Genomic DNA, 25635 nt, shown 5'->3' on the forward strand with positions numbered 1-25635 from the left:
GGGTAAGTGATGGCACCTGCCTCTGTAGTAAGTGATGGCACCTGTCTTGTTGCCAGTGTATGCCTGCCTCTGTAGTAAGTGATGGCACCTGTCTTGTTGCCAGTGTGTCTTTGCCTCTGTAGTAAGTGATGGCACCTGTCTTGTTGCCATTGTGTCCCTGCCTCTGTAGTAAGTGATGGTACCTGCCCTGTTGCCAGTGTGTCCCTGCCTCTGGGGTAAGTGATGGCATCTGCCTGTTGCCAGTGTGCACTTGCCTCTGGGGTAAGTGATGGCACCTGCCTTGTTGCCAGTGTGTCCCTGCCTCTGGGGTAAGTGATGACACCTGTCTTGTTGCCAGTGTGTCCCTGCCTCTGGGGTAAGTGATGGCACCTGCCTTGTTGCCAGTGTGTTCCTGCCTCTGTAGTAAGTGATGGCACCTGCCTTGTTGCCAGTGTGTTCCTGCCTCTGTAGTAAGTGATGGCACCTGTCTTGTTGCCAGTGTGTTCCTGCCTCTGTAGTAAGTGATGGCACCTGTCTTGTTGCCAGTGTGTCCCTGCCTCTGGGGTAAGTGATGGCACCTGTCTTCTTGCCAATGTGTCCCTGCCTCTGGGGTAAGTGATGGCACCTGCCTTGTTGCCAGTGTGTTCCTGCCTCTGTAGTAAGTGATGGCACCTGTCTTGTTGCCAGTGTGTTCCTGCCTCTGTAGTAAGTGATGGCACCTGTCTTGTTGCCAGTGACTCCCTGCCTCTGGGGTAAGTGGTGGCACCTGCCTTGCTGCCAGTGTGTCCCTGCCTCTGTAGTAAGTGATGGCGCCTGCCTTGTTGCCAGTGTGTCCCTGCCTCTGGGGTAAGTGATGACACCTGTCTTGTTGCCAGTGTGTCCCTGCCTCTGGGGTAAGTGATGGCACCTGCCTTGTTGCCAGTGTGTTCCTGCCTCTGTAGTAAGTGATGGCACCTGCCTTGTTGCCAGTGTGTTCCTGCCTCTGTAGTAAGTGATGGCACCTGTCTTGTTGCCAGTGTGTTCCTGCCTCTGTAGTAAGTGATGGCACCTGTCTTGTTGCCAGTGTGTCCCTGCCTCTGGGGTAAGTGATGGCACCTGTCTTCTTGCCAATGTGTCCCTGCCTCTGGGGTAAGTGATGGCACCTGCCTTGTTGCCAGTGTGTTCCTGCCTCTGTAGTAAGTGATGGCACCTGTCTTGTTGCCAGTGTGTTCCTGCCTCTGTAGTAAGTGATGGCACCTGTCTTGTTGCCAGTGACTCCCTGCCTCTGGGGTAAGTGATGGAACCTGCCTTGCTGCCAGTGTGTCCCTGCCTCTGTAGTAAGTGATGGCGCCTGTCTTGTTGCCAGTGTGTCTCTGCCTCTTGGGTAAGCGATGGCACCTGCCTTGTTGCCAGTGTCTCCCTGCCTCAGGGGTAAGTGATGGTGCCTGCCTTGTTGCCAGTGTGTCCCTGCCTCTGGGGTAAGTGATGGCACCTGCCTTGCTGCCAGTGTGTCCCTGCCTCTGTATAAGTGATGGTGCTTGTCTCGTTGCCAGTGTGTCTCTGCCTCTGTAGTAAGTGATGGCACATGTCTTGTTGCCAGTGTGTCTCTGCCTCTGTAGTAAGTGATGGCACCTGCCTTGTTGCCAGTGTGTTCCTGCCTCTGTAGTAAGTGATGGCAACTGCCTTGTTGCCAGTATGTTCCTGTCTCTGTAGCAAGTGATGGCATCTGTCTTGTTGCCAGTGTGTCCCTGCCTCTGGGGTAAATGATGGCACCTGCCTCGTTGCCAGTGTGTCCCTGCCTCTGGGGTAAGTGATGGCACCTGCCTCATTGCCAGTGTGTCCCTGCCTCTGGGGTAAGTGATGGCACCTGCCTCGTTGCTAGTGTGTCCCTGCCTCTGTAGTAAGTGATGGCACCTGCCTTGCTGCCAGTGTGTCCCTGCCTCTGTAGTAAGTGATGGCACCTGTCTTGTTGCCAGTGTCTCCCTGCCTCTGGGGTAAGTGATGGCACCTGCCTCGTTGCCAGTGTGTCCCTGCCTCTGTAGTAAGTGATGCCACCTGTCTTGTTACCAGTGTGTCTCTGCCTCTGTAGTAAGTGATGGCACCTGCCTTGTTGCCAGTGAGTTCCTGCATCTGTAGTAAGTGATGGCACCTGTCTTGTTGTCAGTGTGCACCTGCCTCTGTAGTAAGTGATGGCACCTGCTTCGTTGCCAGTGTATCCCTGCATCTGTAGTAAGTGATGGCACCTGACTTGTTGCCAGTGTATCCCTGCTTCTATAGTAAGTGATGGCACATGTCTTGTTGCCAGTGTGTCTCTGCCTCTGTAGTAAGTGATGGCACCTGCCTTGTTGCCAATGAGTTCCTGCCTCTGTAGTAAGTGATGGCACCTGTCTTGTTGTCAGTGTGCACCTGCCTCTGTATTAAGTGATGGCACCTGCATTGTTGCCAGTGTGTCCCTGCCTCTGGGGTAAGTGATGGCACCTGCCTCTGTAGTAAGTGATGGCACCTGTTTTGTTGCCAGTGTATGCCTGCCTCTGTAGTAAGTGATGGCACCTGTCCTGTTGCCAGTGTATCCCTGCCTCTGTAGTAAGTGATGGCACCTGTCTTGTTGCCAGTGTGTCCTTGCCTCTGTAGTAAGTGATGGCACCTGTCTTGTTGCCATTGTGTCCCAGCCTCTGTAGTAAGTGATGGTACCTGCCCTGTTGCCAGTGTGTCCCTGCCTCTGGGGTAAGTGATGGCATCTGCCTGTTGCCAGTGTGCACTTGCCTCTGGGGTAAGTGATGGCACCTGCCTTGTTGCCAGTGTGTCCCTGCCTCTGGGGTAAGTGATGACACCTGTCTTGTTGCCAGCGTGTCCCTGCCTCTGGGGTAAGTGATGGCACCTGCCTTGTTGCCAGTGTGTTCCTGCCTCTGTAGTAAGTGATGGCACCTGCCTTGTTGCCAGTGTGTTCCTGCCTCTGTAGTAAGTGATGGCACCTGTCTTGTTGCCAGTGTGTTCCTGCCTCTGTAGTAAGTGATGGCACCTGTCTTGTTGCCAGTGTGTCCCTGCCTCTGGGGTAAGTGATGGCACCTGCCTTCTTTCCAATGTGTCCCTGCCTCTGGGGTAAGTGATGGCACCTGCCTTGTTGCCAGTGTGTTCCTGCCTCTGTAGTAAGTGATGGCACCTGTCTTGTTGCCAGTGTGTTCCTGCCTCTGTAGTAAGTGATGGCACCTGTCTTGTTGCCAGTGACTCCCTGCCTCTGGGGTAAGTGATGGCACCTGCCTTGCTGCCAGTGTGTCCCTGCCTCTGTAGTAAGTGATGGCGCCTGTCTTGTTGCCAGTGTGTCTCTGCCTCTTGGGTAAGCGATGGCACCTGCCTTGTTGCCAGTGTCTCCCTGCCTCAGGGGTAAGTGATGGTGCCTGCCTTGTTGCCAGTGTGTCCCTGCCTCTGGGGTAAGTGATGGCACCTGCCTTGCTGCCAGTGTGTCCCTGCCTCTGTATAAGTGATGGTGCTTGTCTCGTTGCCAGTGTGTCTCTGCCTCTGTAGTAAGTGATGGCACATGTCTTGTTGCCAGTGTGTCTCTCCCTCTGTAGTAAGTGATGGCACCTGCCTTGTTGCCAGTGTGTTCCTGCCTCTGTAGTAAGTGATGGCAACTGCCTTGTTGCCAGTATGTTCCTGTCTCTGTAGCAAGTGATGGCATCTGTCTTGTTGCCAGTGTGTCCCTGCCTCTGGGGTAAATGATGGCAACTGCCTCGTTGCCAGTGTGTCCCTGCCTCTGGGGTAAGTGATGGCACCTGACTCATTGCCAGTGTGTCCCTGCCTCTGGGGTAAGTGATGGCACCTGCCTCGTTGCTAGTGTGTCCCTGCCTCTGTAGTAAGTGATGGCACCTGCCTTGCTGCCAGTGTGTCCCTGCCTCTGTAGTAAGTGATGGCACCTGTCTTGTTGCCAGTGTCTCCCTGCCTCTGGGGTAAGTGATGGCACCTGCCTCGTTGCCAGTGTGTCCCTGCCTCTGTAGTAAGTGATGGCACCTGTCTTGTTACCAGTGTGTCTCTGCCTCTGTAGTAAGTGATGGCACCTGCCTTGTTGCCAGTGAGTTCCTGCATCTGTAGTAAGTGATGGCACCTGTCTTGTTGTCAGTGTGCACCTGCCTCTGTAGTAAGTGATGGCACCTGCTTCGTTGCCAGTGTATCCCTGCATCTGTAGTAAGTGATGGCACCTGACTTGTTGCCAGTGTATCCCTGCTTCTATAGTAAGTGATGGCACATGTCTTGTTGCCAGTGTGTCTCTGCCTCTGTAGTAAGTGATGGCACCTGCCTTGTTGCCAGTGAGTTCCTGCCTCTGTAGTAAGTGATGGCACCTGTCTTGTTGTCAGTGTGCACCTGCCTCTGTATTAAGTGATGGCACCTGCATTGTTGCCAGTGTGTCCCTGCCTCTGGGGTAAGTGATGGCACCTGCCTCATTGCCAGTGTGTCCCTGCCTCCTGGGTAAGTGATGGCACCTGATTCGTTGCCAGTGTGTCCCTGCCTCTGGGGTAAGTGATGGCACCTGCCTTGTTGTCAGTGTGTTCTTGCCTCTGTAGTAAGTGATGGCACCTGCCTTGCTGCCAGTGTCTCCCTGCCTGTGGGGTAAGTGATGGCACCTGCCTCGTTGCCAGTGTCTCCCTGCCTCTGGGGTAAGTGATGGCACCTGCCTCGTTGCCAGTGTGTCCCTGCCTCTGTAGTAAGTGATGGCACCTGTCTTGTTGCCAGTGTCTCTGCCTCTGTAGTAAGTGATGGCACCTGTCTTGTTGCCAGTGTGTTCCTGCCTCTGTAGTAAGTGATGGCACCTGCCTTGTTGCCAGTGTGTTCCTGCCTCTGTAGTAAGTGATGGCACCTGTATTGTTGCCAGTGTGTCCCTGCCTCTGTAATAAGTGATGGCACCTGTTTTGTTGCCAGTGTATCCCTGCCTCTGTAGTAAGTGATGGCACCTGTCTTGTTGCCAGTGTATCCCTGCCTCTGGGGTAAGTGATGGCACCTGCCTTGTTGCCAGTGTGTCCCTGCCTCTGTAGTAAGTGATGGCACCTGTCTTGTTGCCAGTGTGTCCCTGCCTCTGTAGTAAGTGATGGCACCTGTCTTGTTGCCAATGTGTCCCTGCCTCTGGGGTAAGGGATGGCGCCTGTCTTGTTGCCAGTGTGTCCCTGCCTCTGGGGTAAGTGATGGCACCTGCCTCTTTAGTAAGTGATGGCACCTGTCTTGTTGCCAGTGTATGCCTCCCTCTGTAGTAAGTGATGGCACCTGTCCTGTTGCCAGTGTATCCCTGCCTCTGTAGTAAGTGATGGCACCTGTCTTGTTGCCAGTGTGTCTTTGCCTCTGTAGTAAGTGATGGCACCTGTCTTGTTGCCAGTGTGTCCCTGCCTCTGTAATAAGTGATGGCACCTGCCCTGTTGCCAGTGTGTCCCTGCCTCTGTAGTAAGTGATGGCACCTGTCTTGTTGGCAGTGTCTCTGCCTCTGTAGTAAGTGATGGCACCTGTCTTGTTGCCAGTGTGTTCCTGCCTCTGTAGTAAGTGATGGCACCTGCCTTGTTGCCAGTGTGTTCCTGCCTCTGTAGTAAGTGATGGCACCTGTCTTGTTGCCAGTGTGTCCCTGCCTCTGTAGTAAGTGATGGCACTTGTCTTGTTGCCAGTGTATCCCTGCCTCTGTAGTAAGTGATGGCACCTGTCTTGTTGCCAGTGTATCCCTGCCTCTGGGGTAAGTGATGGCACCTGCCTTGTTGCCAGTGTGTCCCTGCCTCTGTAGTAAGTGATGGCACCTGTCTTGTTGCCAATGTGTCCCTGCCCCTGTAGTAAGTGATGGCACCTGTCTTGTTGCCAGTGTGTCCCTGCCTCTGGGGTAAGGGATGGCGCCTGTCTTGTTGCCAGTGTGTCCCTGCCTCTGGGGTAAGTGATGGCACCTGCCTCTGTAGTAAGTGATGGCACCTGTCTTGTTGCCAGTGTATGCCTGCCTCTGTAGTAAGTGATGGCACCTGTCTTGTTGCCAGTGTGTCTTTGCCTCTGTAGTAAGTGATGGCACCTGTCTTGTTGCCATTGTGTCCCTGCCTCTGTAGTAAGTGATGGTACCTGCCCTGTTGCCAGTGTGTCCCTGCCTCTGGGGTAAGTGATGGCATCTGCCTGTTGCCAGTGTGCACTTGCCTCTGGGGTAAGTGATGGCACCTGCCTTGTTGCCAGTGTGTCCCTGCCTCTGGGGTAAGTGATGACACCTGTCTTGTTGCCAGTGTGTCCCTGCCTCTGGGGTAAGTGATGGCACCTGCCTTGTTGCCAGTGTGTTCCTGCCTCTGTAGTAAGTGATGGCACCTGCCTTGTTGCCAGTGTGTTCCTGCCTCTGTAGTAAGTGATGGCACCTGTCTTGTTGCCAGTGTGTTCCTGCCTCTGTAGTAAGTGATGGCACCTGTCTTGTTGCCAGTGTGTCCCTGCCTCTGGGGTAAGTGATGGCACCTGTCTTCTTGCCAATGTGTCCCTGCCTCTGGGGTAAGTGATGGCACCTGCCTTGTTGCCAGTGTGTTCCTGCCTCTGTAGTAAGTGATGGCACCTGTCTTGTTGCCAGTGTGTTCCTGCCTCTGTAGTAAGTGATGGCACCTGTCTTGTTGCCAGTGACTCCCTGCCTCTGGGGTAAGTGGTGGCACCTGCCTTGCTGCCAGTGTGTCCCTGCCTCTGTAGTAAGTGATGGCGCCTGCCTTGTTGCCAGTGTGTCCCTGCCTCTGGGGTAAGTGATGACACCTGTCTTGTTGCCAGTGTGTCCCTGCCTCTGGGGTAAGTGATGGCACCTGCCTTGTTGCCAGTGTGTTCCTGCCTCTGTAGTAAGTGATGGCACCTGCCTTGTTGCCAGTGTGTTCCTGCCTCTGTAGTAAGTGATGGCACCTGTCTTGTTGCCAGTGTGTTCCTGCCTCTGTAGTAAGTGATGGCACCTGTCTTGTTGCCAGTGTGTCCCTGCCTCTGGGGTAAGTGATGGCACCTGTCTTCTTGCCAATGTGTCCCTGCCTCTGGGGTAAGTGATGGCACCTGCCTTGTTGCCAGTGTGTTCCTGCCTCTGTAGTAAGTGATGGCACCTGTCTTGTTGCCAGTGTGTTCCTGCCTCTGTAGTAAGTGATGGCACCTGTCTTGTTGCCAGTGACTCCCTGCCTCTGGGGTAAGTGATGGAACCTGCCTTGCTGCCAGTGTGTCCCTGCCTCTGTAGTAAGTGATGGCGCCTGTCTTGTTGCCAGTGTGTCTCTGCCTCTTGGGTAAGCGATGGCACCTGCCTTGTTGCCAGTGTCTCCCTGCCTCAGGGGTAAGTGATGGTGCCTGCCTTGTTGCCAGTGTGTCCCTGCCTCTGGGGTAAGTGATGGCACCTGCCTTGCTGCCAGTGTGTCCCTGCCTCTGTATAAGTGATGGTGCTTGTCTCGTTGCCAGTGTGTCTCTGCCTCTGTAGTAAGTGATGGCACATGTCTTGTTGCCAGTGTGTCTCTGCCTCTGTAGTAAGTGATGGCACCTGCCTTGTTGCCAGTGTGTTCCTGCCTCTGTAGTAAGTGATGGCAACTGCCTTGTTGCCAGTATGTTCCTGTCTCTGTAGCAAGTGATGGCATCTGTCTTGTTGCCAGTGTGTCCCTGCCTCTGGGGTAAATGATGGCACCTGCCTTGTTGCCAGTGTGTCCCTGCCTCTGGGGTAAGTGATGGCACCTGCCTCATTGCCAGTGTGTCCCTGCCTCTGGGGTAAGTGATGGCACCTGCCTCGTTGCTAGTGTGTCCCTGCCTCTGTAGTAAGTGATGGCACCTGCCTTGCTGCCAGTGTGTCCCTGCCTCTGTAGTAAGTGATGGCACCTGTCTTGTTGCCAGTGTCTCCCTGCCTCTGGGGTAAGTGATGGCACCTGCCTCGTTGCCAGTGTGTCCCTGCCTCTGTAGTAAGTGATGCCACCTGTCTTGTTACCAGTGTGTCTCTGCCTCTGTAGTAAGTGATGGCACCTGCCTTGTTGCCAGTGAGTTCCTGCATCTGTAGTAAGTGATGGCACCTGTCTTGTTGTCAGTGTGCACCTGCCTCTGTAGTAAGTGATGGCACCTGCTTCGTTGCCAGTGTATCCCTGCATCTGTAGTAAGTGATGGCACCTGACTTGTTGCCAGTGTATCCCTGCTTCTATAGTAAGTGATGGCACATGTCTTGTTGCCAGTGTGTCTCTGCCTCTGTAGTAAGTGATGGCACCTGCCTTGTTGCCAATGAGTTCCTGCCTCTGTAGTAAGTGATGGCACCTGTCTTGTTGTCAGTGTGCACCTGCCTCTGTATTAAGTGATGGCACCTGCATTGTTGCCAGTGTGTCCCTGCCTCTGGGGTAAGTGATGGCACCTGCCTTGTTGTCAGTGTGTTCCTGCCTCTGTAGTAAGTGATGGCATCTGTCTTGTTGCCAGTGTCTCTGCCTCTGTAGTAAGTGATGGCACCTGTCTTGTTGCCAGTGTGTTCCTGCCTCTGTAGTAAGTGATGGCACCTGCTTTGTTGCCAGTGTGTTCCTGCCTCTGTAGTAAGTGATGGCACCTGTCTTGTTGCCAGTGTGTCCCTGCCTCTGTAATAAGTGATGGCACCTGTCTTGTTGCCAGTGTATCCCTGCCTCTGTAGTAAGTGATGGCACCTGTCTTGTTGCCAGTGTATCCCTGCCTCTGGGGTAAGTGATGGCACCTGCCTTGTTGCCAGTGTGTCCCTGCCTCTGTAGTAAGTGATGGGACCTGTCTTGTTGCCAGTGTGTCCCTGCCTCTGTAGTAAGTGATGGCACCTGTCTTGTTGCCAGTGTGTCCCTGCCTCTGGGGTAAGGGATGGCGCCTGTCTTGTTGCCAGTGTGTCCCTGCCTCTGGGGTAAGTGATGGCACCTGCCTCTTTAGTAAGTGATGGCACCTGTCTTGTTGCCAGTGTATGCCTCCCTCTGTAGTAAGTGATGGCACCTGTCCTGTTGCCAGTGTATCCCTGCCTCTGTAGTAAGTGATGGCACCTGTCTTGTTGCCAGTGTGTCTTTGCCTCTGTAGTAAGTGATGGCACCTGTCTTGTTGCCAGTGTGTCCCTGCCTCTGTAGTAAGTGATGGCACCTGCCCTGTTGCCAGTGTGTCCCTGCCTCTGTAGTAAGTGATGGCACCTGTCTTGTTGCCAGTGTCTCTGCCTCTGTAGTAAGTGATGGCACCTGTCTTGTTGCCAGTGTGTTCCTGCCTCTGTAGTAAGTGATGGCACCTGCCTTGTTGCCAGTGTGTTCCTGCCTCTGTAGTAAGTGATGGCACCTGTCTTGTTGCCAGTGTGTCCCTGCCTCTGTAGTAAGTGATGGCACTTGTCTTGTTGCCAGTGTATCCCTGCCTCTGTAGTAAGTGATGGCACCTGTCTTGTTGCCAGTGTATCCCTGCCTCTGGGGTAAGTGATGGCACCTGCCTTGTTGCCAGTGTGTCCCTGCCTCTGTAGTAAGTGATGGCACCTGTCTTGTTGCCAATGTGTCCCTGCCCCTGTAGTAAGTGATGGCACCTGTCTTGTTGCCAATGTGTCCCTGCCTCTGGGGTAAGGGATGGTGCCTGTCTTGTTGCCAGTGTGTCCCTGCCTCTGGGGTAAGTGATGGCACCTGCCTCTGTAGTAAGTGATGGCACCTGTCTTGTTGCCAATGTATGCCTGCCTCTGTAGTAAGTGATGGCACCTGTCTTGTTGCCAGTGTGTCTTTGCCTCTGTAGTAAGTGATGGCACCTGTCTTGTTGCCATTGTGTCCCTGCCTCTGTAGTAAGTGATGGTACCTGCCCTGTTGCCAGTGTGTCCCTGCCCCTGGGGTAAGTGATGGCATCTGCCTGTTGCCAGTGTGCACTTGCCTCTGGGGTAAGTGATGGCACCTGCCTTGTTGCCAGTGTGTCCCTGCCTCTGGGGTAAGTGATGACACCTGTCTTGTTGCCAGTGTGTCCCTGCCTCTGGGGTAAGTGATGGCACCTGCCTTGTTGCCAGTGTGTTCCTGCCTCTGTAGTAAGTGATGGCACCTGCCTTGTTGCCAGTGTGTTCCTGCCTCTGTAGTAAGTGATGGCACCTGTCTTGTTGCCAGTGTGTTCCTGCCTCTGTAGTAAGTGATGGCACCTGTCTTGTTGCCAGTGTGTCCCTGCCTCTGGGGTAAGTGATGGCACCTGTCTTCTTGCCAATGTGTCCCTGCCTCTGGGGTAAGTGATGGCACCTGCCTTGTTGCCAGTGTGTTCCTGCATCTGTAGTAAGTGATGGCACCTGTCTTGTTGCCAGTGACTCCCTGCCTCTGGGGTAAGTGATGGCACCTGCCTTGCTGCCAGTGTGTCCCTGCCTCTGTAGTAAGTGATGGCGCCAGCCTTGTTGCCAGTGTGTCCCTGCCTCTGGGGTAAGTGATGACACCTGTCTTGTTGCCAGTGTGTCCCTGCCTCTGGGGTAAGTGATGGCACCTGCCTTGTTGCCAGTGTGTTCCTGCCTCTGTAGTAAGTGATGGCACCTGCCTTGTTGCCAGTGTGTTCCTGCCTCTGTAGTAAGTGATGGCACCTGTCTTGTTGCCAGTGTGTTCCTGCCTCTGTAGTAAGTGATGGCACCTGTCTTGTTGCCAGTGACTCCCTGCCTCTGGGGTAAGTGGTGGCACCTGCCTTGCTGCCAGTGTGTCCCTGCCTCTGTAGTAAGTGATGGCGCCTGCCTTGTTGCCAGTGTGTCCCTGCCTCTGGGGTAAGTGATGACACCTGTCTTGTTGCCAGTGTGTCCCTGCCTCTGGGGTAAGTGATGGCACCTGCCTTGTTGCCAGTGTGTTCCTGCCTCTGTAGTAAGTGATGGCACCTGCCTTGTTGCCAGTGTGTTCCTGCCTCTGTAGTAAGTGATGGCACCTGTCTTGTTGCCAGTGTGTTCCTGCCTCTGTAGTAAGTGATGGCACCTGTCTTGTTGCCAGTGTGTCCCTGCCTCTGGGGTAAGTGATGGCACCTGTCTTCTTGCCAATGTGTCCCTGCCTCTGGGGTAAGTGATGGCACCTGCCTTGTTGCCAGTGTGTTCCTGCCTCTGTAGTAAGTGATGGCACCTGTCTTGTTGCCAGTGTGTTCCTGCCTCTGTAGTAAGTGATGGCACCTGTCTTGTTGCCAGTGACTCCCTGCCTCTGGGGTAAGTGATGGCACCTGCCTTGCTGCCAGTGTGTCCCTGCCTCTGTAGTAAGTGATGGCGCCTGTCTTGTTGCCAGTGTGTCTCTGCCTCTTGGGTAAGCGATGGCACCTGCCTTGTTGCCAGTGTCTCCCTGCCTCAGGGGTAAGTGATGGTGCCTGCCTTGTTGCCAGTGTGTCCCTGCCTCTGGGGTAAGTGATGGCACCTGCCTTGCTGCCAGTGTGTCCCTGCCTCTGTATAAGTGATGGTGCTTGTCTCGTTGCCAGTGTGTCTCTGCCTCTGTAGTAAGTGATGGCACATGTCTTGTTGCCAGTGTGTCTCTGCCTCTGTAGTAAGTGATGGCACCTGCCTTGTTGCCAGTGTGTTCCTGCCTCTGTAGTAAGTGATGGCAACTGCCTTGTTGCCAGTATGTTCCTGTCTCTGTAGCAAGTGATGGCATCTGTCTTGTTGCCAGTGTGTCCCTGCCTCTGGGGTAAATGATGGCACCTGCCTCGTTGCCAGTGTGTCCCTGCCTCTGGGGTAAGTGATGGCACCTGCCTCATTGCCAGTGTGTCCCTGCCTCTGGGGTAAGTGATGGCACCTGCCTCGTTGCTAGTGTGTCCCTGCCTCTGTAGTAAGTGATGGCACCTGCCTTGCTGCCAGTGTGTCCCTGCCTCTGTAGTAAGTGATGGCACCTGTCTTGTTGCCAGTGTCTCCCTGCCTCTGGGGTAAGTGATGGCACCTGCCTCGTTACCAGTGTGTCCCTGCCTCTGTAGTAAGTGATGCCACCTGTCTTGTTACCAGTGTGTCTCTGCCTCTGTAGTAAGTGATGGCACCTGCCTTGTTGCCAGTGAGTTCCTGCATCTGTAGTAAGTGATGGCACCTGTCTTGTTGTCAGTGTGCACCTGCCTCTGTAGTAAGTGATGGCACCTGCTTCGTTGCCAGTGTATCCCTGCATCTGTAGTAAGTGATGGCACCTGACTTGTTGCCAGTGTATCCCTGCTTCTATAGTAAGTGATGGCAAATGTCTTGTTGCCAGTGTGTCTCTGCCTCTGTAGTAAGTGATGGCACCTGCCTTGGTGCCAGTGAGTTCCTGCCTCTGTAGTAAGTGATGGCACCTGTCTTGTTGTCAGTGTGCACCTGCCTCTGTATTAAGTGATGGCACCTGCATTGTTGCCAGTGTGTCCCTGCCTCTGGGGTAAGTGATGGCACCTGCCTTGTTGTCAGTGTGTTCCTGCCTCTGTAGTAAGTGATGGCACCTGTCTTGTTGCCAGTGTCTCTGCCTCTGTAGTAAGTGATGGCACCTGTCTTGTTGCCAGTGTGTTCCTGCCTCTGTAGTAAGTGATGGCACCTGCCTTGTTGCCAGTGTGTTCCTGCCTCTGTAGTAAGTGATGGCACCTGTCTTGTTGCCAGTGTGTCCCTGCCTCTGTAATAAGTGATGGCACCTGTCTTGTTGCCAGTGTATCCCTGCCTCTGTAGTAAGTGATGGCACCTGTCTTGTTGCCAGTGTATCCCTGCCTCTGGGGTAAGTGATGGCACCTGCCTTGTTGCCAGTGTGTCCCTGCCTCTGTAGTAAGTGATGGCACCTGTCTTGTTGCCAGTGTGTTCCTGCCTCTGTAGTAAGTGATGGCACCTGCCTTGTTGCCAGTGTGTTCCTGCCTCTGTAGTAAGTGATGGCACCTGTCTTGTTGCCAGTGTGTCCCTGCCTCTGTAATAAGTGATGGCACCTGTCTTGTTGCCAGTGTATCCCTGCCTCTGTAGTAAGTGATGGCACCTGTCTTGTTGCCAGTGTATCCCTGCCTCTGGGGTAAGTGATGGCACCTGCCTTGTTGCCAGTGTGTCCCTGCCTCTGTAGTAAGTGATGGGACCTGTCTTGTTGCCAGTGTGTCCCTGCCTCTGTAGTAAGTGATGGCACCTGTCTTGTTGCCAGTGTGTCCCTGCCTCTGGGGTAAGGGATGGCGCCTGTCTTGTTGCCAGTGTGTCCCTGCCTCTGGGCTAAGTGATGGCACCTGCCTCTTTAGTAAGTGATGGCACCTGTCTTGTTGCCAGTGTATGCCTCCCTCTGTAGTAAGTGATGGCACCTGTCCTGTTGCCAGTGTATCCCTGCCTCTGTAGTAAGTGATGGCACCTGTCTTGTTGCCAGTGTGTCTTTGCCTCTGTAGTAAGTGATGGCACCTGTCTTGTTGCCAGTGTGTCCCTGCCTCTGTAGTAAGTGATGGCACCTGTCTTGTTGCCAGTGACTCCCTGCCTCTGGGGTAAGTGATGGCACCTGCCTTGCTGCCAGTGTGTCCCTGCCTCTGTAGTAAGTGATGGCGCCTGTCTTGTTGCCAGTGTGTCTCTGCCTCTTGGGTAAGCGATGGCACCTGCCTTGTTGCCAGTGTCTCCCTGCCTCAGGGGTAAGTGATGGTGCCTGCCTTGTTGCCAGTGTGTCCCTGCCTCTGGGGTAAGTGATGGCACCTGCCTTGCTGCCAGTGTGTCCCTGCCTCTGTATAAGTGATGGTGCTTGTCTCGTTGCCAGTGTGTCTCTGCCTCTGTAGTAAGTGATGGCACATGTCTTGTTGCCAGTGTGTCTCTGCCTCTGTAGTAAGTGATGGCACCTGCCTTGTTGCCAGTGTGTTCCTGCCTCTGTAGTAAGTGATGGCAACTGCCTTGTTGCCAGTATGTTCCTGTCTCTGTAGCAAGTGATGGCATCTGTCTTGTTGCCAGTGTGTCCCTGCCTCTGGGGTAAATGATGGCACCTGCCTCGTTGCCAGTGTGTCCCTGCCTCTGGGGTAAGTGATGGCACCTGCCTCATTGCCAGTGTGTCCCTGCCTCTGGGGTAAGTGATGGCACCTGCCTCGTTGCTAGTGTGTCCCTGCCTCTGTAGTAAGTGATGGCACCTGCCTTGCTGCCAGTGTGTCCCTGCCTCTGTAGTAAGTGATGGCACCTGTCTTGTTGCCAGTGTCTCCCTGCCTCTGGGGTAAGTGATGGCACCTGCCTCGTTACCAGTGTGTCCCTGCCTCTGTAGTAAGTGATGCCACCTGTCTTGTTACCAGTGTGTCTCTGCCTCTGTAGTAAGTGATGGCACCTGCCTTGTTGCCAGTGAGTTCCTGCATCTGTAGTAAGTGATGGCACCTGTCTTGTTGTCAGTGTGCACCTGCCTCTGTAGTAAGTGATGGCACCTGCTTCGTTGCCAGTGTATCCCTGCATCTGTAGTAAGTGATGGCACCTGACTTGTTGCCAGTGTATCCCTGCTTCTATAGTAAGTGATGGCACATGTCTTGTTGCCAGTGTGTCTCTGCCTCTGTAGTAAGTGATGGCACCTGCCTTGTTGCCAGTGAGTTCCTGCCTCTGTAGTAAGTGATGGCACCTGTCTTGTTGTCAGTGTGCACCTGCCTCTGTATTAAGTGATGGCACCTGCATTGTTGCCAGTGTGTCCCTGCCTCTGGGGTAAGTGATGGCACCTGCCTTGTTGTCAGTGTGTTCCTGCCTCTGTAGTAAGTGATGGCACCTGTCTTGTTGCCAGTGTCTCTGCCTCTGTAGTAAGTGATGGCACCTGTCTTGTTGCCAGTGTGTTCCTGCCTCTGTAGTAAGTGATGGCACCTGCCTTGTTGCCAGTGTGTTCCTGCCTCTGTAGTAAGTGATGGCACCTGTCTTGTTGCCAGTGTGTCCCTGCCTCTGTAATAAGTGATGGCACCTGTCTTGTTGCCAGTGTATCCCTGCCTCTGTAGTAAGTGATGGCACCTGTCTTGTTGCCAGTGTATCCCTGCCTCTGGGGTAAGTGATGGCACCTGCCTTGTTGCCAGTGTGTCCCTGCCTCTGTAGTAAGTGATGGCACCTGTCTTGTTGCCAGTGTGTTCCTGCCTCTGTAGTAAGTGATGGCACCTGCCTTGTTGCCAGTGTGTTCCTGCCTCTGTAGTAAGTGATGGCACCTGTCTTGTTGCCAGTGTGTCCCTGCCTCTGTAATAAGTGATGGCACCTGTCTTGTTGCCAGTGTATCCCTGCCTCTGTAGTAAGTGATGGCACCTGTCTTGTTGCCAGTGTATCCCTGCCTCTGGGGTAAGTGATGGCACCTGCCTTGTTGCCAGTGTGTCCCTGCCTCTGTAGTAAGTGATGGGACCTGTCTTGTTGCCAGTGTGTCCCTGCCTCTGTAGTAAGTGATGGCACCTGTCTTGTTGCCAGTGTGTCCCTGCCTCTGGGGTAAGGGATGGCGCCTGTCTTGTTGCCAGTGTGTCCCTGCCTCTGGGCTAAGTGATGGCACCTGCCTCTTTAGTAAGTGATGGCACCTGTCTTGTTGCCAGTGTATGCCTCCCTCTGTAGTAAGTGATGGCACCTGTCCTGTTGCCAGTGTATCCCTGCCTCTGTAGTAAGTGATGGTACCTGTCTTGTTGCCAGTGTGTCTTTGCCTCTGTAGTAAGTGATGGCACCTGTCTTGTTGCCAGTGTGTCCCTGCCTCTGTAGTAAGTGATGGCACCTGCCCTGTTGCCAGTGTGTCCCTGCCTCTGTAGTAAGTGATGGCACCTGTCTTGTTGCCAGTGTCTCTGCCTCTGTAGTAAGTGATGGCACCTGTCTTGTTGCCAGTGTGTTCCTGCCTCTGTAGTAAGTGATGGCACCTGCCTTGTTGCCAGTGTGTTCCTGCCTCTGTAGTAAGTGATGGCACCTGTCTTGTTGCCAGTGTGTCCCTGCCTCTGTAGTAAGTGATGGCACTTGTCTTGTTGCCAGGGTATCCCTGCCTCTGTAGTAAGTGATGGCACCTGTCTTGTTGCCAGTGTATCCCTGCCTCTGGGGTAAGTGATGGCACCTGCCTTGTTGCCAGTGTGTTCCTGCCTCTGTAGTAAGTGATGGCACCTGTCTTGTTGCCAATGTGTCCCTGCCCCTGTAGTAAGTGATGGCACCTGTCTTGTTGCCAGTGTGTCCCTGCCTCTGGGGTAAGGGATGGTGCCTGTCTTGTTGCCAGTGTGTCCCTGCCTCTGGGGTAAGTGATGGCACCTGCCTCTGTAGTAAGTGATGGCACCTGTCTTGTTGCCAGTGTATGCCTGCCTCTGTAGTAAGTGATGGCACCTGTCTTGTTGCCAGTGTGTCTTTGCCTCTGTAGTAAGTGATGGCACCTGTCTTGTTGCCATTGTGTCCCTGCCTCTGTAGTAAGTGATGGTACCTGCCCTGTTGCCAGTGTGTCCCTGCCCCTGGGGTAAGTGATGGCATCTGCCTGTTGCCAGTGTGCACTTGCCTCTGGGGTAAGTGATGGCACCTGCCTTGTTGCCAGTGTGTCCCTGCCTCTGGGGTAAGTGATGACACCTGTCTTGTTGCCAGTGTGTCCCTGCCTCTGGGGTAAGTGATGGCACCTGCCTTGTTGCCAGTGTGTTCCTGCCTCTGTAGTAAGTGATGGCACCTGCCTTGTTGCCAGTGTGTTCCTGCCTCTGTAGTAAGTGATGGCACCTGTCTTGTTGCCAGTGTGTTCCTGCCTCTGTAGTAAGTGATGGCACCTGTCTTGTTGCCAGTGTGTCCCTGCCTCTGGGGTAAGTGATGGCACCTGTCTTCTTGCCAATGTGTCCCTGCCTCTGGGGTAAGTGATGGCACCTGCCTTGTTGCCAGTGTGTTCCTGCCTCTGTAGTAAGTGATGGCACCTGTCTTGTTGCCAGTGACTCCCTGCCTCTGGGGTAAGTGATGGCACCTGCCTTGCTGCCAGTGTGTCCCTGCCTCTGTAGTAAGTGATGGCGCCTGCCTTGTTGCCAGTGTGTCCCTGCCTCTGGGGTAAGTGATGACACCTGTCTTGTTGCCAGTGTGTCCCTGCCTCTGGGGTAAGTGATGGCACCTGCCTTGTTGCCAGTGTGTTCCTGCCTCTGTAGTAAGTGATGGCACCTGCCTTGTTGCCAGTGTGTTCCTGCCTCTGTAGTAAGTGATGGCACCTGTCTTGTTGCCAGTGACTCCCTGCCTCTGGGGTAAGTGGTGGCACCTGCCTTGCTGCCAGTGTGTCCCTGCCTCTGTAGTAAGTGATGGCGCCTGCCTTGTTGCCAGTGTGTCCCTGCCTCTGGGGTAAGTGATGACACCTGTCTTGTTGCCAGTGTGTCCCTGCCTCTGGGGTAAGTGATGGCACCTGCCTTGTTGCCAGTGTGTTCCTGCCTCTGTAGTAAGTGATGGCACCTGCCTTGTTGCCAGTGTGTTCCTGCCTCTGTAGTAAGTGATGGCACCTGTCTTGTTGCCAGTGTGTTCCTGCCTCTGTAGTAAGTGATGGCACCTGTCTTGTTGCCAGTGTGTCCCTGCCTCTGGGGTAAGTGATGGCACCTGTCTTCTTGCCAATGTGTCCCTGCCTCTGGGGTAAGTGATGGCACCTGCCTTGTTGCCAGTGTGTTCCTGCCTCTGTAGTAAGTGATGGCACCTGCCTTGTTGCCAGTGTGTTCCTGCCTCTGTAGTAAGTGATGGCACCTGTCTTGTTGCCAGTGTGTTCCTGCCTCTGTAGTAAGTGATGGCACCTGTCTTGTTGCCAGTGTGTCCCTGCCTCTGGGGTAAGTGATGGCACCTGTCTTCTTGCCAATGTGTCCCTGCCTCTTGGGTAAGCGATGGCACCTGCCTTGTTGCCAGTGTCTCCCTGCCTCAGGGGTAAGTGATGGTGCCTGCCTTGTTGCCAGTGTGTCCCTGCCTCTGGGGTAAGTGATGGCACCTGCCTTGCTGCCAGTGTGTCCCTGCCTCTGTATAAGTGATGGTGCTTGTCTCGTTGCCAGTGTGTCTCTGCCTCTGTAGTAAGTGATGGCACATGTCTTGTTGCCAGTGTGTCTCTGCCTCTGTAGTAAGTGATGGCACCTGCCTTGTTGCCAGTGTGTTCCTGCCTCTGTAGTAAGTGATGGCAACTGCCTTGTTGCCAGTATGTTCCTGTCTCTGTAGCAAGTGATGGCATCTGTCTTGTTGCCAGTGTGTCCCTGCCTCTGGGGTAAATGATGGCACCTGCCTCGTTGCCAGTGTGTCCCTGCCTCTGGGGTAAGTGATGGCACCTGCCTCATTGCCAGTGTGTCCCTGCCTCTGGGGTAAGTGATGGCACCTGCCTCGTTGCTAGTGTGTCCCTGCCTCTGTAGTAAGTGATGGCACCTGCCTTGCTGCCAGTGTGTCCCTGCCTCTGTAGTAAGTGATGGCACCTGTCTTGTTGCCAGTGTCTCCCTGCCTCTGGGGTAAGTGATGGCACCTGCCTCGTTGCCAGTGTGTCCCTGCCTCTGTAGTAAGTGATGCCACCTGTCTTGTTACCAGTGTGTCTCTGCCTCTGTAGTAAGTGATGGCACCTGCCTTGTTGCCAGTGAGTTCCTGCATCTGTAGTAAGTGATGGCACCTGTCTTGTTGTCAGTGTGCACCTGCCTCTGTAGTAAGTGATGGCACCTGCTTCGTTGCCAGTGTATCCCTGCATCTGTAGTAAGTGATGGCACCTGACTTGTTGCCAGTGTATCCCTGCTTCTATAGTAAGTGATGGCACATGTCTTGTTGCCAGTGTGTCTCTGCCTCTGTAGTAAGTGATGGCACCTGCCTTGTTGCCAGTGAGTTCCTGCCTCTGTAGTAAGTGATGGCACCTGTCTTGTTGTCAGTGTGCACCTGCCTCTGTATTAAGTGATGGCACCTGCATTGTTGCCAGTGTGTCCCTGCCTCTGGGGTAAGTGATGGCACCTGCCTTGTTGTCAGTGTGTTCCTGCCTCTGTAGTAAGTGATGGCACCTGTCTTGTTGCCAGTGTCTCTGCCTCTGTAGTAAGTGATGGCACCTGTCTTGTTGCCAGTGTGTTCCTGCCTCTGTAGTAAGTGATGGCACCTGCCTTGTTGCCAGTGTGTTCCTGCCTCTGTAGTAAGTGATGGCACCTGTCTTGTTGCCAGTGTGTCCCTGCCTCTGTAATAAGTGATGGCACCTGTCTTGTTGCCAGTGTATCCCTGCCTCTGTAGTAAGTGATGGCACCTGTCTTGTTGCCAGTGTATCCCTGCCTCTGGGGTAAGTGATGGCACCTGCCTTGTTGCCAGTGTGTCCCTGCCTCTGTAGTAAGTGATGGCACCTGTCTTGTTGCCAGTGTGTTCCTGCCTCTGTAGTAAGTGATGGCACCTGTCTTGTTGCCAGTGTGTTCCTGCCTCTGTAGTAAGTGATGGCACCTGCCTTGTTGCCAGTGTGTTCCTGCCTCTGTAGTAAGTGATGGCACCTGTCTTGTTGCCAGTGTGTCCCTGCCTCTGTAATAAGTGATGGCACCTGTCTTGTTGCCAGTGTATCCCTGCCTCTGTAGTAAGTGATGGCACCTGTCTTGTTGCCAGTGTATCCCTGCCTCTGGGGTAAGTGATGGCACCTGCCTTGTTGCCAGTGTGTCCCTGCCTCTGTAGTAAGTGATGGGACCTGTCTTGTTGCCAGTGTGTCCCTGCCTCTGTAGTAAGTGATGGCACCTGTCTTGTTGCCAGTGTGTCCCTGCCTCTGGGGTAAGGGATGGCGCCTGTCTTGTTGCCAGTGTGTCCCTGCCTCTGGGGTAAGTGATGGCACCTGCCTCTTTAGTAAGTGATGGCACCTGTCTTGTTGCCAGTGTATGCCTCCCTCTGTAGTAAGTGATGGCACCTGTCCTGTTGCCAGTGTATCCCTGCCTCTGTAGTAAGTGATGGCACCTGTCTTGTTGCCAGTGTGTCTTTGCCTCTGTAGTAAGTGATGGCACCTGTCTTGTTGCCAGTGTGTCCCTGCCTCTGTAGTAAGTGATGGCACCTGCCCTGTTGCCAGTGTGTCCCTGCCTCTGTAGTAAGTGATGGCACCTGTCTTGTTGCCAGTGTCTCTGCCTCTGTAGTAAGTGATGGCACCTGTCTTGTTGCCAGTGTGTTCCTGCCTCTGTAGTAAGTGATGGCACCTGCCTTGTTGCAAGTGTGTTCCTGCCTCTGTAGTAAGTGATGGCACCTGTCTTGTTGCCAGTGTGTCCCTGCCTCTGTAGTAAGTGATGGCACTTGTCTTGTTGCCAGTGTATCCCTGCCTCTGTAGTAAGTGATGGCACCTGTCTTGTTGCCAGTGTATCCCTGCCTCTGGGGTAAGTCATGGCACCTGCCTTGTTGCCAGTGTGTCCCTGCCTCTGTAGTAAGTGATGGCACCTGTCTTGTTGCCAATGTGTCCCTGCCCCTGTAGTAAGTGATGGCACCTGTCTTGTTGTCAGGGTGTCCCTGCCTCTGGGGTAAGGGATGGTGCCTGTCTTGTTGCCAGTGTGTCCCTGCCTCTGGGGTAAGTGATGGCACCTGCCTCTGTAGTAAGTGATGGCACCTGTCTTGTTGCCAGTGTATGCCTGCCTCTGTAGTAAGTGATGGCACCTGTCTTGTTGCCAGTGTGTCTTTGCCTCTGTAGTAAGTGATGGCACCTGTCTTGTTGCCATTGTGTCCCTGCCTCTGTAGTAAGTGATGGTACCTGCCCTGTTGCCAGTGTGTCCCTGCCCCTGGGGTAAGTGATGGCATCTGCCTGTTGCCAGTGTGCACTTGCCTCTGGGGTAAGTGATGGCACCTGCCTTGTTGCCAGTGTGTCCCTGCCTCTGGGGTAAGTGATGACACCTGTCTTGTTGCCAGTGTGTCCCTGCCTCTGGGGTAAGTGATGGCACCTGCCTTGTTGCCAGTGTGTTCCTGCCTCTGTAGTAAGTGATGGCACCTGCCTTGTTGCCAGTGTGTTCCTGCCTCTGTAGTAAGTGATGGCACCTGTCTTGTTGCCAGTGTGTTCCTGCCTCTGTAGTAAGTGATGGCACCTGTCTTGTTGCCAGTGTGTCCCTGCCTCTGGGGTAAGTGATGGCACCTGTCTTCTTGCCAATGTGTCCCTGCCTCTGGGGTAAGTGATGGCACCTGCCTTGTTGCCAGTGTGTTCCTGCCTCTGTAGTAAGTGATGGCACCTGTCTTGTTGCCAGTGACTCCCTGCCTCTGGGGTAAGTGATGGCACCTGCCTTGCTGCCAGTGTGTCCCTGCCTCTGTAGTAAGTGATGGCGCCTGCCTTGTTGCCAGTGTGTCCCTGCCTCTGGGGTAAGTGATGACACCTGTCTTGTTGCCAGTGTGTCCCTGCCTCTGGGGTAAGTGATGGCACCTGCCTTGTTGCCAGTGTGTTCCTGCCTCTGTAGTAAGTGATGGCACCTGTCTTGTTGCCAGTGACTCCCTGCCTCTGGGGTAAGTGGTTGCACCTGCCTTGCTCCCAGTGTGTCCCTGCCTCTGTAGTAAGTGATGGCGCCTGCCTTGTTGCCAGTGTGTCCCTGCCTCTGGGGTAAGTGATGACACCTGTCTTGTGCCAGTGTGTCCCTGCCTCTGGGGTAAGTGATGGCACCTGCCTTGTTGCCAGTGTGTTCCTGCCTCTGTAGTAAGTGATGGCACCTGCCTTGTTGCCAGTGTGTTCCTGCCTCTGTAGTAAGTGATGGCACCTGTCTTGTTGCCAGTGTGTTCCTGCCTCTGTAGTAAGTGATGGCACCTGTCTTGTTGCCAGTGTGTCCCTGCCTCTGGGGTAAGTGATGGCACCTGTCTTCTTGCCAATGTGTCCCTGCCTCTGGGGTAAGTGATGGCACCTGCCTTGTTGCCAGTGTGTTCCTGCCTCTGTAGTAAGTGATGGCACCTGTCTTGTTGCCAGTGTGTTCCTGCCTCTGTAGTAAGTGATGGCACCTGTCTTGTTGCCAGTGACTCCCTGCCTCTGGGGTAAGTGATGGCACCTGCCTTGCTGCCAGTGTGTCCCTGCCTCTGTAGTAAGTGATGGCGCCTGTCTTGTTGCCAGTGTGTCTCTGCCTCTTGGGTAAGCGATGGCACCTGCCTTGTTGCCAGTGTCTCCCTGCCTCAGGGGTAAGTGATGGTGCCTGCCTTGTTGCCAGTGTGTCCCTGCCTCTGGGGTAAGTGATGGCACCTGCCTTGCTGCCAGTGTGTCCCTGCCTCTGTATAAGTGATGGTGCTTGTCTCGTTGCCAGTGTGTCTCTGCCTCTGTAGTAAGTGATGGCACATGTCTTGTTGCCAGTGTGTCTCTGCCTCTGTAGTAAGTGATGGCAACTGCCTTGTTGCCAGTGTGTTCCTGCCTCTGTAGTAAGTGATGGCAACTGCCTTGTTGCCAGTATGTTCCTGTCTCTGTAGCAAGTGATGGCATCTGTCTTGTTGCCAGTGTGTCCCTGCCTCTGGGGTAAATGATGGCACCTGCCTCGTTGCCAGTGTGTCCCTGCCTCTGGGGTAAGTGATGGCACCTGCCTCATTGCCAGTGTGTCCCTGCCTCTGGGGTAAGTGATGGCACCTGCCTCGTTGCTAGTGTGTCCCTGCCTCTGTAGTAAGTGATGGCACCTGCCTTGCTGCCAGTGTGTCCCTGCCTCTGTAGTAAGTGATGGCACCTGTCTTGTTGCCAGTGTCTCCCTGCCTCTGGGGTAAGTGATGGCACCTGCCTCGTTGCCAGTGTGTCCCTGCCTCTGTAGTAAGTGATGCCACCTGTCTTGTTACCAGTGTGTCTCTGCCTCTGTAGTAAGTGATGGCACCTGCCTTGTTGCCAGTGAGTTCCTGCATCTGTAGTAAGTGATGGCACCTGTCTTGTTGTCAGTGTGCACCTGCCTCTGTAGTAAGTGATGGCACCTGCTTCGTTGCCAGTGTATCCCTGCATCTGTAGTAAGTGATGGCACCTGACTTGTTGCCAGTGTATCCCTGCTTCTATAGTAAGTGATGGCACATGTCTTGTTGCCAGTGTGTCTCTGCCTCTGTAGTAAGTGATGGCACCTGCCTTGTTGCCAGTGAGTTCCTGCCTCTGTAGTAAGTGATGGCACCTGTCTTGTTGTCAGTGTGCACCTGCCTCTGTATTAAGTGATGGCACCTGCATTGTTGCCAGTGTGTCCCTGCCTCTGGGGTAAGTGATGGCACCTGCCTTGTTGTCAGTGTGTTCCTGCCTCTGTAGTAAGTGATGGCACCTGTCTTGTTGCCAGTGTCTCTGCCTTTGTAGTAAGTGATGGCACCTGTCTTGTTGCCAGTGTGTTCCTGCCTCTGTAGTAAGTGATGGCACCTGCCTTGTTGCCAGTGTGTTCCTGCCTCTGTAGTAAGTGATGGCACCTGTCTTGTTGCCAGTGTGTCCCTGCCTCTGTAATAAGTGATGGCACCTGTCTTGTTGCCAGTGTATCCCTGCCTCTGTAGTAAGTGATGGCACCTGTCTTGTTGCCAGTGTATCCCTGCCTCTGGGGTAAGTGATGGCACCTGCCTTGTTGCCAGTGTGTCCCTGCCTCTGTAGTAAGTGATGGGACCTGTCTTGTTGCCAGTGTGTCCCTGCCTCTGTAGTAAGTGATGGCACCTGTCTTGTTGCCAGTGTGTCCCTGCCTCTGGGGTAAGGGATGGCGCCTGTCTTGTTGCCAGTGTGTCCCTGCCTCTGGGGTAAGTGATGGCACCTGCCTCTTTAGTAAGTGATGGCACCTGTCTTGTTGCCAGTGTATGCCTCCCTCTGTAGTAAGTGATGGCACCTGTCCTGTTGCCAGTGTATCCCTGCCTCTGTAGTAAGTGATGGCACCTGTCTTGTTGCCAGTGTGTCTTTGCCTCTGTAGTAAGTGATGGCACCTGTCTTGTTGCCAGTGTGTCCCTGCCTCTGTAGTAAGTGATGGCACCTGCCCTGTTGCCAGTGTGTCCCTGCCTCTGGGGTAAGTGATGGCACCTGTCTTGTTGCCAGTGTCTCTGCCTCTGTAGTAAGTGATGGCACCTGTCTTGTTGCCAGTGTGTTCCTGCCTCTGTAGTAAGTGATGGCACCTGCTTCGTTGCCAGTGTATCCCTGCATCTGTAGTAAGTGATGGCACCTGACTTGTTGCCAGTGTATCCCTGCTTCTATAGTAAGTGATGGCACATGTCTTGTTGCCAGTGTGTCTCTGCCTCTGTAGTAAGTGATGGCACCTGCCTTGTTGCCAGTGAGTTCCTGCCTCTGTAGTAAGTGATGGCACCTGTCTTGTTGTCAGTGTGCACCTGCCTCTGTATTAAGTGATGGCACCTGCATTGTTGCCAGTGTGTCCCTGCCTCTGGGGTAAGTGATGGCACCTGCCTTGTTGTCAGTGTGTTCCTGCCTCTGTAGTAAGTGATGGCACCTGTCTTGTTGCCAGTGTCTCTGCCTCTGTAGTAAGTGATGGCACCTGTCTTGTTGCCAGTGTGTTCCTGCCTCTGTAGTAAGTGATGGCACCTGCCTTGTTGCCAGTGTGTTCCTGCCTCTGTAGTAAGTGATGGCACCTGTCTTGTTGCCAGTGTGTCCCTGCCTCTGTAATAAGTGATGGCACCTGTCTTGTTGCCAGTGTATCCCTGCCTCTGTAGTAAGTGATGGCACCTGTCTTGTTGCCAGTGTATCCCTGCCTCTGGGGTAAGTGATGGCACCTGCCTTGTTGCCAGTGTGTCCCTGCCTCTGTAGTAAGTGATGGGACCTGTCTTGTTGCCAGTGTGTCCCTGCCTCTGTAGTAAGTGATGGCACCTGTCTTGTTGCCAGTGTGTCCCTGCCTCTGGGGTAAGGGATGGCGCCTGTCTTGTTGCCAGTGTGTCCCTGCCTCTGGGGTAAGTGATGGCACTTGCCTTTTTAGTAAGTGATGGCACCTGTCTTGTTGCCAGTGTATGCCTCCCTCTGTAGTAAGTGATGGCACCTGTCCTGTTGCCAGTGTATCCCTGCCTCTGTAGTAAGTGATGGCACCTGTCTTGTTGCCAGTGTGTCTTTGCCTCTGTAGTAAGTGATGGCACCTGTCTTGTTGCCAGTGTGTCCCTGCCTCTGTAGTAAGTGATGGCACCTGCCCTGTTGCCAGTGTGTCCCTGCCTCTGTAGTAAGTGATGGCACCTGTCTTTTTGCCAGTGTCTCTGCCTCTGTAGTAAGTGATGGCACCTGTCTTGTTGCCAGTGTGTTCCTGCCTCTGTAGTAAGTGATGGCACCTGCCTTGTTGCCAGTGTGTTCCTGCCTCTGTAGTAAGTGATGGCACCTGTCTTGTTGCCAGTGTGTCCCTGCCTCTGTAGTAAGTGATGGCACTTGTCTTGTTGCCAGTGTATCCCTGCCTCTGTAGTAAGTGATGGCACCTGTCTTGTTGCCAGTGTATCCCTGCCTCTGGGGTAAGTGATGGCACCTGCCTTGTTGCCAGTGTGTCCCTGCCTCTGTAGTAAGTGATGGCACCTGTCTTGTTGCCAATGTGTCCCTGCCCCTGTAGTAAGTGATGGCACCTGTCTTGTTGCCAGTGTGTCCCTGCCTCTGGGGTAAGGGATGGTGCCTGTCTTGTTGCCAGTGTGTCCCTGCCTCTGGGGTAAGTGATGGCACCTGCCTCTGTAGTAAGTGATGGCACCTGTCTTGTTGCCAGTGTATGCCTGCCTCTGTAGTAAGTGATGCAACCTGTCTTGTTGCCAGTGTGTCTTTGCCTCTGTAGTAAGTGATGGCACCTGTCTTGTTGCCATTGTGTCCCTGCCTCTGTAGTAAGTGATGGTACCTGCCCTGTTGCCAGTGTGTCCCTGCCCCTGGGGTAAGTGATGGCATCTGCCTGTTGCCAGTGTGCACTTGCCTCTGGGGTAAGTGATAGCACCTGCCTTGTTGCCAGTGTGTCCCTGCCTCTGGGGTAAGTGATGACACCTGTCTTGTTGCCAGTGTGTCCCTGCCTCTGGGGTAAGTGATGGCACCTGCCTTGTTGCCAGTGTGTTCCTGCCTCTGTAGTAAGTGATGGCACCTGCCTTGTTGCCAGTGTGTTCCT

Source organism: Ambystoma mexicanum, chromosome 7p, assembly GCF_040938575.1.
Source record: "Ambystoma mexicanum isolate Mex_15411 chromosome 7p, UKY_AmexF1_1, whole genome shotgun sequence".
Classification (NCBI taxonomy): Eukaryota; Metazoa; Chordata; class Amphibia; order Caudata; family Ambystomatidae; genus Ambystoma; species Ambystoma mexicanum.